This window comes from Schistocerca americana, unplaced genomic scaffold (genome assembly GCF_021461395.2).
Source record: "Schistocerca americana isolate TAMUIC-IGC-003095 unplaced genomic scaffold, iqSchAmer2.1 HiC_scaffold_13, whole genome shotgun sequence".
NCBI lineage: Eukaryota > Metazoa > Arthropoda > Insecta > Orthoptera > Acrididae > Schistocerca > Schistocerca americana.
Window position 1 is genome coordinate 20,798,315 of NW_025725371.1, and position 12,731 is coordinate 20,811,045.

A 12,731-nucleotide genomic window follows, 5' to 3' on the forward strand; every position below is an offset into this window, starting at 1 on the left:
CAAGCTCTGTAAAATGGGGTTTACAGGACTCCATCTTTTTAAGGCCACAAATTATTCTTAAAGCTCTTTTTTGCATTCTAAAAACCTTTACACTGTGAGTTGAGTATCCCCAGAAAATGATCCCATATCTGATTAGTGAGCGGAACTGTGCATAGTATCCCTGCAGTACTGTTGTTTTGCTTGTTGTAGCCTTTAAAATTCTTAGGCCATAGCATACAGATGATAGATTTCTACACAAGTTATTTATATGTGTGTCCCACTTTAAGTCTTGCTGAACCCTAAGACCCAAGAATTTTTTGACACTTACATTTTCTAGGGGATCATTTTTTAATTGGGCTTGAATAGACATTTGATTACTTCGAGGAATTAAATGAAAATCGACACACACAGTTTTTTCAGTATTTATAATGAGTTTGTTTTTTTGTGAACAACTCAGAAAGTCTTTTCATAGAACTTTCTGCTGTGGACCGCAAAGTTTCTGGACTGGATCCAGTGAGCAATATGCTGGTGTCATCGGCAAACAGGATAGTTTTTGTGGAACTCATATATTCGACTACGTCATCCACATAAATCGAGAAGAGTAGTGCCCTAAGATTGAGCCCTGTGGTACACCATATTTTATTGGTAATTCGCTAGATAGAAAGGAGTTCTTTCTTGTTTTATTCATTTTGTTGAATTCATACTGAAGTGATACTTTCTACCTGTAGTTTTTTAGGTATGGACACAACCAGCTATGTGCTATACCTCTTACTCCTCGTCTTTCTAATTTTTCAGGCAGAATGTTATGGTCCAGGATTCAAAGGCTTTTCATAGATCTAGAAAAATACCTGCAGCTAATTTATGTTGATCAAGGGATTTTAAAATGCAATCTAAGAATTCGAAAATTGCAGTCTGTGTAGATTTAGACTTTCTAAAACCATGTTGTTGTATTTTAAGAGGTGCATATTTATTTATAAAACTTAAAAGTCTGTCATAGAAGAGTTTTTCTAGAATTTTTGAGAAGGAACTTAACTGTGACACGAGTCGGTAGTTCGATATTTTATCAGAAGAACCTTTTTTAGCAGTGGTGAAACTTTTGCTATTTTAAAAATACCTGGAAATACACTAGTTTTTAAAGAGAGGTTGAAAATTTTTGCCAAGGGGTTTGCTATGTTGTGAGCACATGCTTTTAATATGAAATCAGGTACTTTATCATGACCACTTGGCGTTTTATTGCTTAATGATTTAATTTTGCTTATAATTTCATTGGGGTTCATTTCATAAACATACGTAGAAGCAGCCGAGATCACTGACTTGCCGGAGAAACTTGGGACCGGTCCTTGACAGTTTACTTGAATCAGGTCTTCAGCTAGTGAAGTGAAGTATTCATTGAATTTTTCCACAACTGAATATGTGTCTGTGACTTTTGAGCCTTCTAGTGTTAGTGATACATTCTTTTTCTTTGGCGCTGAACTACAACTTTCTTTCTTTGTAACTCTCCACGGGGATCTCATTTTGTTAGATGAGTTTCTTATCAAATTGTCATTCCACATAATTTTTGCCTCTTTGACTACTATACCATAGATTCTTTTGTAGGCTTTTGAATAATCTGCGAATTCTTGGCTTACTCTATATTTCTTACAACAGTAGTGCAGAAATCTGTTTCTCTCACTGGAAATTTTTATGCCTTTAGGTACCTGTTGCTTATTATTCTAAGATTTTACTGTTTTTGCTACTTTTGGAAACGCTACATTAAAATAGAAAGATGCTCTGAAAACTCATGTACATGCTATTAACATTTTTTGAGTGGTGATGCTTTCCCAGTTTTCCTTCGTTCTAAACATAATAAGCCAAATTACCTTTCGGGGCATGTATCACCCCTTAAAAGTGAAACTGGGCACAGACAAAAAAATATGAATCACACTATTTTTCCCCTCTACACACCCACGTAGTTTCATCAAGGTTGTTTATTGACACTTGGGATTGTTCTCGGGACATTCACCCAGCAGCAGTAACCGGTGTGACCATTTCCACTGGCAACATGTAGCCAATCAGATTTGCAGAACGTGGTATCCAACGCAAAACTTCTATTTCTTTGCACCCACACTGTGAGTATAATTGTAAAAAGGGAGAATAATCGGAGAAAGGAATATAGGTGGTTGGTACATAACTTCTCTGTAAACGGTTTAGTTATGGAGGTTACAGTTAAGTGATGAGTGACCTAAAAATTTTTTTCGTATGTCTGAGACGGACTTCCAGATGTTACTAAATATGAAAGCTCAGTACGACATACTGAGGGTTACAAATTTTTGAGAAGTTGTAACCCCTGCTTAATATCTTTCTGTTAGATTACACTTTTAGCTACTGAATATTCGTACAGCTCTTTAATGTACATGCATAGCATTTCAATATCTAAAATTAGTGAAATAGACCCGAAAGTGTTGGTTTGTTTACATCCTGCAGGAATAGCAGTGAGTCATAGGCATGCCACTTCAATACGTTCAGCTCTTTTCTGCCTGATTTCAAGAAGGGACATCTGCTAAATTCACGGAGCAATTGTGACCTCAGATTGTGAATTCTGCTGTCCAATTCTTTATCCAAAATACCAAATGGAGGTGCGAGTTGGCGAACTGCATCACGTTTGGCAATGTGGTTTTTGTAATCAGAGAATGTAGAATCTTACAACGAATGTCTTTCACGAAATTCTTCAATTAGTTTAATCAATATTATTTTTTGTCCAGTCTATCTTCACACACTGCTACCAGCTGATCGCCTGCACCCGAGACGTAACACGGGGAGCCTGCCTATGAACTGTGCAGGGATTTGTGCTGCGTTTTCAGTGAGCGAACGGATACGGGCACGCTTGCCAGGATAGAGTATTTCTTGGAATTCTAGCACTGATGTTTCAGGCACACGTTTAAGCGACAAATCTACTTGCTGAAGCTATTGTAGTGTGCCCTTCTCCTCGGGGTTCTGCCGTGAAAAATATAAAATAAAAAATCTGATTGGGTTTGGAATCTTGGTGGTTTCAGTTACGGATAAGGCGGACTTCGTATTATTGATTGAGATCGTGCTGTAATTTGACCGTGCATGGCAGAGCGGGTCGGTAACACTACAAAAAGCGACTGTACGGAAATAGCATCAGAAACTAATTGAAATTTACCTTATAATCTTGTTAGACACCCAGTATTAATTACAATGTAGTCATCATGGCTGTCATCCTAATTTCACTTGTAGGACGACCTGTCTTTCACTTTTCTCCGTCTGTTGAAAACTTCTTCAAGTTGCCACTGTCATGATCAGTTTACAAATTTGATGATAACCCCCTCAAATCACTTTTGAAACAACCACACTTTGTAATGTAATTTTAATTTCCACCCAAAAGCACATTTAACACATCGCCGAAAAATACACGTCTTTCGTATCAAGACAAGAGAGAGAGTCCTCAATTAGTTCTTAAAAACAAAAACCTACGCAAGACTAAAAGGACGAACAAAATTATTTATAAAAATCGGTCGCTGGCGCAGCGCTCTTCTGCGTGTGCGATCTTTGTATTGGCGGAGGCGCGGAAGTCAAAGTACCATTACAATGCCTCCTCTACTGACACGCTCCGCAAGCGAGCGTGGCAGTATAGAAAATTTACATAGATACATATATATGAGAAAATAAGAAATTTACATATTACAAAAAATATTTCTGAGCACAATGCTCTTTGCATATCAGTCTTTGTATACAGTCTTTTTGGTGTGTATCTTCTTTAGGAGTCGTAACATTAATGTCTTTGAATTGCAGCGTATTATCGTTGCTTAGCACAGTGTTTGAATTCAGTTCACATGATTCGTGTTTAGAATGGAATTAATTCGAACAATAGATGTTTCTATTATATTGCTCCAATGTCTTTAAACGTAGTATCAGATTCTGAGTGTGTGTGTACTGCCTGGATCTCTTGCGTGTGACTTGAAGAAAATCCAAAGTTTGTTCAATGTGTCAACACGAAATTGTGATCTCCAGCAGTCAAATTTTGGTGGCGTCTACCGGGGTATAAATGGTCAATGAGGGCATAGGAAACACCTCACTGCCTAAGACAGGTGATGAGCTTGTCTTTTACACCAACCTGAAGACCTGCCGGCTTCCACTACACCATACACTTCAAGGTATATTGACATTACGTAAATATTGCTTGACCAGTGTTCCATCACGTTGGTTTCTTCTTTGCATTTTCAGTTCCATTTATATGAATCATGTGCTACATGCACAAGTCCTTTGCAGCTCATTAACATCTACTTAAAATACATTTCTTGATATAGTAAGTACATAAATATACAAATATTTACAATTAATCATTACATGAGATAGTTACATTGTTGTCATATAGCACATATACAGAATTAAATGAAAAATATAGTAAATTTTTACGTTACATTCAATATCATTGTGCTGACATGTGAATTACATTCAGATTTAAATATACATTTTATTTATTTTATTTGTTAGCTCATTCTTTTTTTCTTTTCTTTCCTTTTTTTTCCCTTTCGTTACACTTGCAACATTTGAAGATAATTGTGGCAACTCGCTAGAATATTCAACTTAAAATTCATCTTGCCTCCTGGAATAAAATTTACACATATTTCAAGCTTCAAGACAGCCCTCTGTAGGAGGATAGGTTCATGGGATGATTGCTAACTACTTCATAAATACTAGTAAAGTCATCTCCTACAGTGGACTACACAAAATAAAATATGATAAATAAAATACATGTTAACTTAATATAATGTAAAAGTTCCTATACCTAATACCGTTTCTAAGTGTGGTATCCCCACTATTGCTGTTTCTAAGAGTGGTATTCCTCTATTACCATTTCTAAGAGCGGTGCCCCTCTAAATATCTTAGGATCCTAAAAGTATGTACATCAGTGTGGTAAGTGTGTGTGTGTGTGTGTGTGTGTGTGTGTGTGTGTGTGTGTGTGTGTGTGTGTATATATATATATATATATATATATATATATATATATATATATATATATATATATATATAGTTCAAGTCACTCACTCATATTCCTATAAAGTTTGTGTAGTTCATCTCCTTCCTTTCATGAGTATCAACCAATATAAATAAATGTTTTACTTAATAAATAAATAAATCTTCTTAGATAATTGCTGCTGCGTTCCATGCTGTATATCCATTCTGTATTTACCTTGTGGTACCTGTAAAATTCTATTCATAAATAAATATGTGTGTATGTCTCTCCATACTGTCAGATAATCACGAATTATATAATGTCAAATATTTCATCAACATGTATAAATTTTTCTAAGGGAGGGATGAGAGTATGAGCCGCAACACAGGACTGACGTTTTGTTTTCTCCTTATTCTCCTTTCTATTTAATGGTGCATTAGTTCAGTTCAGTAGATGAGCTTTAATTATGTCATTAGATGACTGCTAAATATGTTCTCTTAAATAATTCTTCCAATCTGAAGTGTCAAGCCTACATAACTCCAAAAATTTCATTACAAGTTCCCATTAGATTAGTGTTAAAGTGTTATAGATTTAAATCTACTGGTATATTTCCAACAGTGGCTGCTGTAAATAATTCTTTCCACATAAATCTATACTTTCACCTTTAGTTATAAGAATATATAAGACATCACATAAGTTATTATCTCAGGCATACCAATCTTTCAATAAATAGTATTCTTTCCACTACTTTCATTCTGTATTCCATGAGTACATGTGATATAGCGTTCAAATCTAGTTTCTCCCCGCTCAACATATTCTCAATTACTCATAACATTCTCACCTATCCATTATTCATTCTTCACAAAATAACATATATTTATTCCTCAGCATTATATATATATATATATTTTCCTCTTATTCATCATCATTTCCTTTTTTTACTTCAACAACAATAATAATAATAATAATAATAATAATAATAATACCCTTTTCTCATCTTATATTCCATTTACCTCTCTCCATATTACTATTTATCCTCTTACTAAACTAAAATTACATTCACTCATCTCATTCAGTCACTCACATCACTCATATCAACATTACTATTATCACATGCCTCCTAAAGAAAATAATTCTGTTCAGTTCTCTGCCTCCTCTAATGTGTATATGCCTCCTCTAATGTGTATATGCCTCAATAGCAACTCCTCTTATAACCAAATATCTTATTAGCTATTGGATGGTTCACATTGCTTTCTAGACTTACCTGCATTCATTAGATTGTAAGTATCTGTATAACTTAAATGTAGGCTCATCATAACTGTATATCATATTAATTATCTTCTTCTCATTAGCTAACATTTTACTGTATGTATTTTTTCAAATGTCTGTGTGGATGTAGACCTCTGGGTTTATGTGTTAATGGATATTCTAATGAATAACAGCCAGGGTGTGGAATATTTGCAATTCGGTATGGTCCAGAGTATAAGATCTGCCATTTCCTGTTTAAATGTTTCAGTTTTGTGGGTTTAGGATGTGTTCTTAGTAAAACTAACTGATCAACTTGAAATGTTTGTGCTTTCCTGACACCTCTGTCATATTTCTGCTTTCTTTCCTTAGCTTTGTCACATAATGTTGTGTAAGCTTGTCTTACCTTTTCTTCTAAACTAACATGATTTGTTGTTGCTGTAAATTTAGGTAGAGGGTCTGCCCATTAATTTCTTTCTGTTTTATCCATAATTAATTCAGTTGGTGTGTATCCAGTAGAAATGTGAGTTAAATTGTTCACTATTTGTTCAAATGGTGCTAGGTATTCTACCCATTTTGTGTGCTTCTCTGGTGTCCGTGTTCTCATAAACTGTCCAAATTCTCAAAATGTTCTTTCTACTGGGTTTCCTGCTGCGTGAAATCTTGAAATTAAAATATGTTTAACATTCTGTTCTTCAATAAAAGTCTTCCATTTTAAACTGGTAAAATATGCTGCTTTATCCGTGATCATAACTTCAGGTTTTCCTATTCTTACAAAATAATCTGTTAATAGACGTCTGGTAATAGCAGTGGTAGAAACTGAACATAAAGCATATAATTTTAAATACTTTGTGAAAACATCTAACACAGCAAGGATGTATTTTATTCCTCCACGTGCATGTGGATAGGGTCCTGCAATATCTCAAAGAATTAGCTGTAATGGCCTCTTAGGTATGATTTGGGTGCAATTCATTCATGCTTGTGTGATTAGAATATTTGGCTTTCTGACATATGATGCATTTCCTAATATTACTCAATACTCTTCGCCTTAAATTTGGAAAATAGCAATATTGTATAATTTTATCTGTACATTTCGTTACACCATAGTGTCCCCAAGTTCTGTGTGTAAATAAAATAAAATCATCAACATGAGCTTCAGGTAAGCAAACACACCAATGCTGTGATTCAGGGTTTCGTCGGTGAAGTAATACTTCTTTGTGTAATGTGTAATATTTTTCAAGATGTGGGTCCGTTCCTGCACGTAATTTATTCTTTATCTGGATCCACCTGGTATCATTGTCCTGCAATATGGCTAACTTCCTGCACATGTTTTTGTAGTAAGGTGCAAATGTGCCATCATACATGAGTAAAATTTTGAAATCTGATGTTTGTTCTGTCACATCTGAAAATTCTTTTAGGCCTTGTGGCAAACAAGATAGAGCATCGGCTATATTGTTGGATTCTCCTTTTATATATATAATATCAAAATCATATTCTTGTAGTGATGCACACCAGCGTGCAAGACGTGAATGTAATAACTTGCATGATAGCAGGAAAGAAAGAGCTTGATGATCAGTATAAAGCTTAGTACGTTTTCCCCATAGAAAGTAGCGAAACTTGCGAAATGCCCATACTATGGCAAGTGTTTTGCGCTCAGTCACTGAATATGACTTTTCGCATTCAGTGAGCGTGGGGCTAGCAAAACTTATAGGTTTGATGACTGTTTGTTCATCTTCTACATGAATTTGGAATAAAAATGCTCTGAGCCCATAGGAACTTGCATCTGTTACTAGGCAAAAGTCTGACATCATGTCAGGATGACATAACAATGGTGCATTAACTAAAGCATTCTTAATCGCTTCAAAATCTGTCTGACAGAACTCTGTCCATTTCCAAATATTATTTCTTTTGAGTAAAGATAGAAGATGTGGACTGTTAAGAAGGTGGTAGGGTACAAATTTTCTGAAGAATGAAGATGGACCAAGAAAGGCTTTGAGTTGTTTACGATTCTGTGGGGATGGAAAATTCTTTATTGCATCAATTTTTCTTGAGTCTGGATAAATGCCTTCAGTTGATATGATGTGACCAAGGAATTTGATTTCTCTCCTCCCTAATTTCGTCTTTGATAAATTGATAGTGACACCTGCGTCAGAAAATTTAGTCAGAAGTTGCTTCAAAAGATTTACATGTTCTTCCCAAGTAGTGGTGGCAATGACAATGTCGTCAACATAAACTGTGATTTGCGATAACTATTGTGGTCCAAGAACAGCATCTAAGGCTTCAATAAATACTCCAGCACTCACTCGTAGACCAAAAGGTAGAACACAAAATTGATAACTACGTCCCTCATTTACGACTGCTTTTATGGAGGTTCACCTGCCAAAATGATGAGCGGAGGTCGATATTGGTTAAATACTGTACATTATGAAATTTTAAAAGTTGTTCTTCCAAATTTATAGTTCGTGTGTTGATTGGGATTATAACTTTGTTAATTTCTCGTGTGTCCAGCACTAACCTTACACTACCATCCTCTTTATTAACTGCTAGTATCGGATTGCAATATGGTGAATGTGACCTTTCAATGATACCCCAAGCTTGCATTTTTTCAATCTTTTTCAAAACTGCGGGTTTCTTTGACCAAGGAATATTATAATATGTTCTACAGTATGTTTTGTGTGGTTTAACATCCATCTCATAAGTATGGCCTCTAATAATTCCAGGTTTCTCCACAAATACCTCAGCAAATTGCTGCAAAACTTCAAGTAATTCAAGTTGTTGTTCCTTCGTAAGATATTCAGATTCTGTGCATTTCTCATATAAATCATTAGGTTTAATTCCCTGAGATACAGCTTCATTAAAAGTTAAATCACATATGTTTGTTGCTGTTGGATACATAAAATGTAACTGTTCAAATTTACCTTGTTTACTGTTTAAGTTTTTACCCTATGTTAACTCTATTGTCAGTTGTTGTTGGTTTACGGTTAAATGACATTTCCCTTTTCCTAAATCTATGATTGCTTGATATTCATTCAAAAAGTCAATTCCTAATATGCAGTGCATAACTAATTTGTCTACTTCCAGAAAACTGTAATTGAGTGGTATATATGAAAATGTGAAGTTAATTAGCGCTTGAAATTTCACATTCTTTGATTTGTTACCGGTGGCACTTATAATGTGACAATTCTGTACTGGCAATGTTTGTATGTTTATTATTTGTTTGAGTTCATTATATAAGGACATTGAAATAACACTTGCTGCTGCTCCTGTATCTAACATTACTTCCACTTCATAACTACCAATCATAACTCGTGTTATAGCCTGAATAATCTTCTTCGTCTTACTGGTACTATTAAAATCTACATCCTGATATAATTCTTTTTCTATTTTCTTACTGTCCTCATATCGGAGAAAACAAATCGTCGGTTCCGTTGCGCTCTGCTCCCTATCGACCGTAACTCGAGCGCTTAGCTCGGTCGTCGTTCGTTTTCCGGGAAATTCGGTTGTTGTTGCGGGTTGGGTTCATTGCCCAACTCAATAATATTTACATTTCTGTCACGCGTCACCCAAGTATCAGCTGTTTGGTTGTTGACATTACCTCGCGTCGCATTGGGAGTTTCGTTAGGTAGGAATTGAGGGTTGCTGTATTGCATGTGTCGTGGCGGTGGTCCATTGTGATTTCCCCATACATTATTTCGCCCATGACTGTAACTGGTATTGTCATTACTGTTATTCCTGCAATACATGTTTGGATGTTGTTTCTCTGAAAATATCCTGGATGGTACCTGTTATCCTCTCTTCTTTGATCTCTATGATTTTGGTTCCTTCTTCTGTTGTTGTTGTTTTGAATATAACTGTTATTGTTCTGATTGTAATTACTGTTCGGATAACCATTATAGTAATAATTACTGTTTCCTTGCCAATGCTGCGAGTTGCTTCTCCTAATATTGAATGGATTTGTCCTAGTGTAGTGCGAATTGTTTCTTTGAGTGTTTTGTTGTGGTGTCAGAGGCGGATTCCAATAGCCTCTGTCATTTCTGTTGTGCGTACGCGAATTGCTTGGATGGATCGGATACAATTGATTGAAATTCCTGATCTCATCTCTGCAAACAACATCTATCTCATCAACATAACTAAAAAAATTCTTTATGTTGTCCTCGGACACTCCTATTAATTTATCACGGTAAGGAAATGGTAAGTGGCTTTTAAGTGTTCTAATTATATCTGGTAAATTTGCTGGTTTTGTCCAATATAATGTTTTGTCTAGGTAGCGTTCGAAGTATTGACGTAAAGTCTCTTTCTTCGGGTTGTAAATTTCTGGATTGTATACTTCTCGTTTTAAACTTTGCTGTTCTGTGATCGACCAGAATTCCTCAAGAAATGCTTGTTCAAACTGTTCAAATGTTTAACATCGTCTTTTCATTGCTGCTCCCCACTTAGCTGCTCTTCCACGTAACAAATTTGTAACATATCGAATTTTATTGGCTTCTAACCAATGTCTCAGGAAAATACCATCAAAAGAGCGGATGAAAACAATCGGATGCACTTTGTCTTTCTCATCACATGAAAATGTCTGAAAGTATCCATGTCGTACTAATGTTTCATCAGCTACTCCCGATGGTATTATGGGTCCTGCATTTTGTGTCAACCTGTGCATAGTATGTGGTGATGTCTGATAGTAATTTTGATCTTGTGGTAGCATTGAAAATGGTTCATTGGGATTTGTATCACTCATTGGTAATTCTATTTTCGGCTGTGTGCTGGGTCTAGCATTATTATGATTCTCATTTATGTTTTGGTTGCCTGTTATGGGTTTTGGTATCACTGACGAACTTGGTATTACATTTTCTTTAAGTTTACGTACCTCTTTCTGAATATTATCTGTTTCTCCCTTTACTTGTTCCTTTGTCTTATCTAAAATGATCTGTGTCATTGTCTCACACTTCTCATCTAAATAATCATCACATAATTTGCATTCATGTACAAGTTTCTCTGCTAGAGTTGTGCCATTCTTTAAAGATGCTACATCTGCTCTGTCTTCAAGTTCTTCTAAATTTTCCTGTAAGGATTTCTGCTCCAATGTTACATCATTTAATCTGTCTGTAATCGTCAGGTCTAAGTGTTCTTGGTTTGTTTTTACGGAATTGTGTGACTGTCGTAATTCGTCAACTTGGGTACTGGTTTTCTGTTGTTCAAAAACTACTGTTAACAATTTCTCATTACATCATTGTAAGTCTGTTTTTGTCTCGTCACTGAATTCCACAAATACCTTTTATTGTCTCGTAACCTTGTCTGATAAGTCAGTAAATTTCCTTTCAAGACTACTGCTGGTTTCTGTCAAGTCGGCAATTTGTCTCGATTGTTTTTCAGAATTTTGTTTTATGTCCCGTGTCAGTTCATCGAATTTAGTGTCAAATTTCCCAATGTCACGTTTTAAATTGTCGTCTAAAGCATTAAATCTTTTGTCTAAAGTGTCAGTTTTCTGTTTTGGTCACCAAGTAACTTCAGAATCTGGTTGAGCATGTCAGAGTCCTGTGTCTTAGTTTCGTCATTTTTTCGTGACTGATTGATGTCTGGTTCTGAAGTTGACATTGTGAATGTCATGTTTTGTCGCGTAGTACTCACTCTCCATTCGCCTGTATATCTTTAAATATAGGGGTTGTTGTCTTAATCGAACCGGTAAAATTATGTCTTGAACATCCTCACGATTATGTTCAATTTTCATTTGACTGTCGGACATGTTTTGCAATGTGTCACTTTCACTAAGCTCGTCCGCGGGAACAATTTCTACGCGTCTAGCGTCCATCTTGCGATTTTCGTAATTAATTGCAAATAAAATTTTCCAGTGGCAAAAAAAAAAAAAAAAAAATTTAAATATGATATGTTGAAATCTGAAATTTCTCTTATGGAAATGGATATTTCTATATGATTTCTAATTAGAAATTAAATTATTAAACTGGTACTGAAATTTCCATCTCACAAATAAATGACTGTGAATATGCTCTTCACTTATCCTTTGCAATAATAGTAGTAAATCAATTTTAACTACAATTTGAAAAAATAATTTCGAAATAAATGGATCGGAATAAAGGGAGTACAGATGGCTGCTTGAAACTGGAAAAAATGTAAATTTCTGTACTCACCAATTTTTTTTTTCTTCACTCTTATGATGCAAATGTAGCGTCAAATATACAGTTTTCAATCCAAAATTTTTCTTTCGCGTCCGTGCAAATTATTTTATGGAACGTTACCCTTTTCCTTTCTTTTTTTTTTTTTTTTTTTTTTTTTTTACCAAATTAATTTCCTCAGCATCAAAATGAAAATTAACACAAATTAATAACAGGGAAACCAATATTGTTGTAAATTTCATGCATGTAACATTACAATTGAAATGAACGGGACTTAGTCCAAATTCATTTTCTGATGCTATTAAGTGGTTAAAATTAGATAAAATGTCCAAAATTTATAATAACTGCACTTGTATCAAATGTGAAGATAGCAAGTCCTGTCACCAAGACGCCAATTGTAGTGTACCCTTCTCCTCGGGGTTCTG

General features: G+C 35.1%; 1 long non-coding RNA gene across 1 annotated transcript in view; it reads left to right on the forward strand.

Moving 5' to 3' along the window:
* Positions 1-4,068: 4,068 nt before the first annotated feature.
* The window catches only part of LOC124564241, a 31,767-nt gene continuing 23,104 nt past the window's right edge, over positions 4,069-12,731 (forward strand). The window contains exon 1 of the long non-coding RNA XR_006970528.1: positions 4,069-4,133. This is a non-coding gene — a long non-coding RNA (uncharacterized LOC124564241). The remainder of the gene's footprint in view (positions 4,134-12,731) is intronic.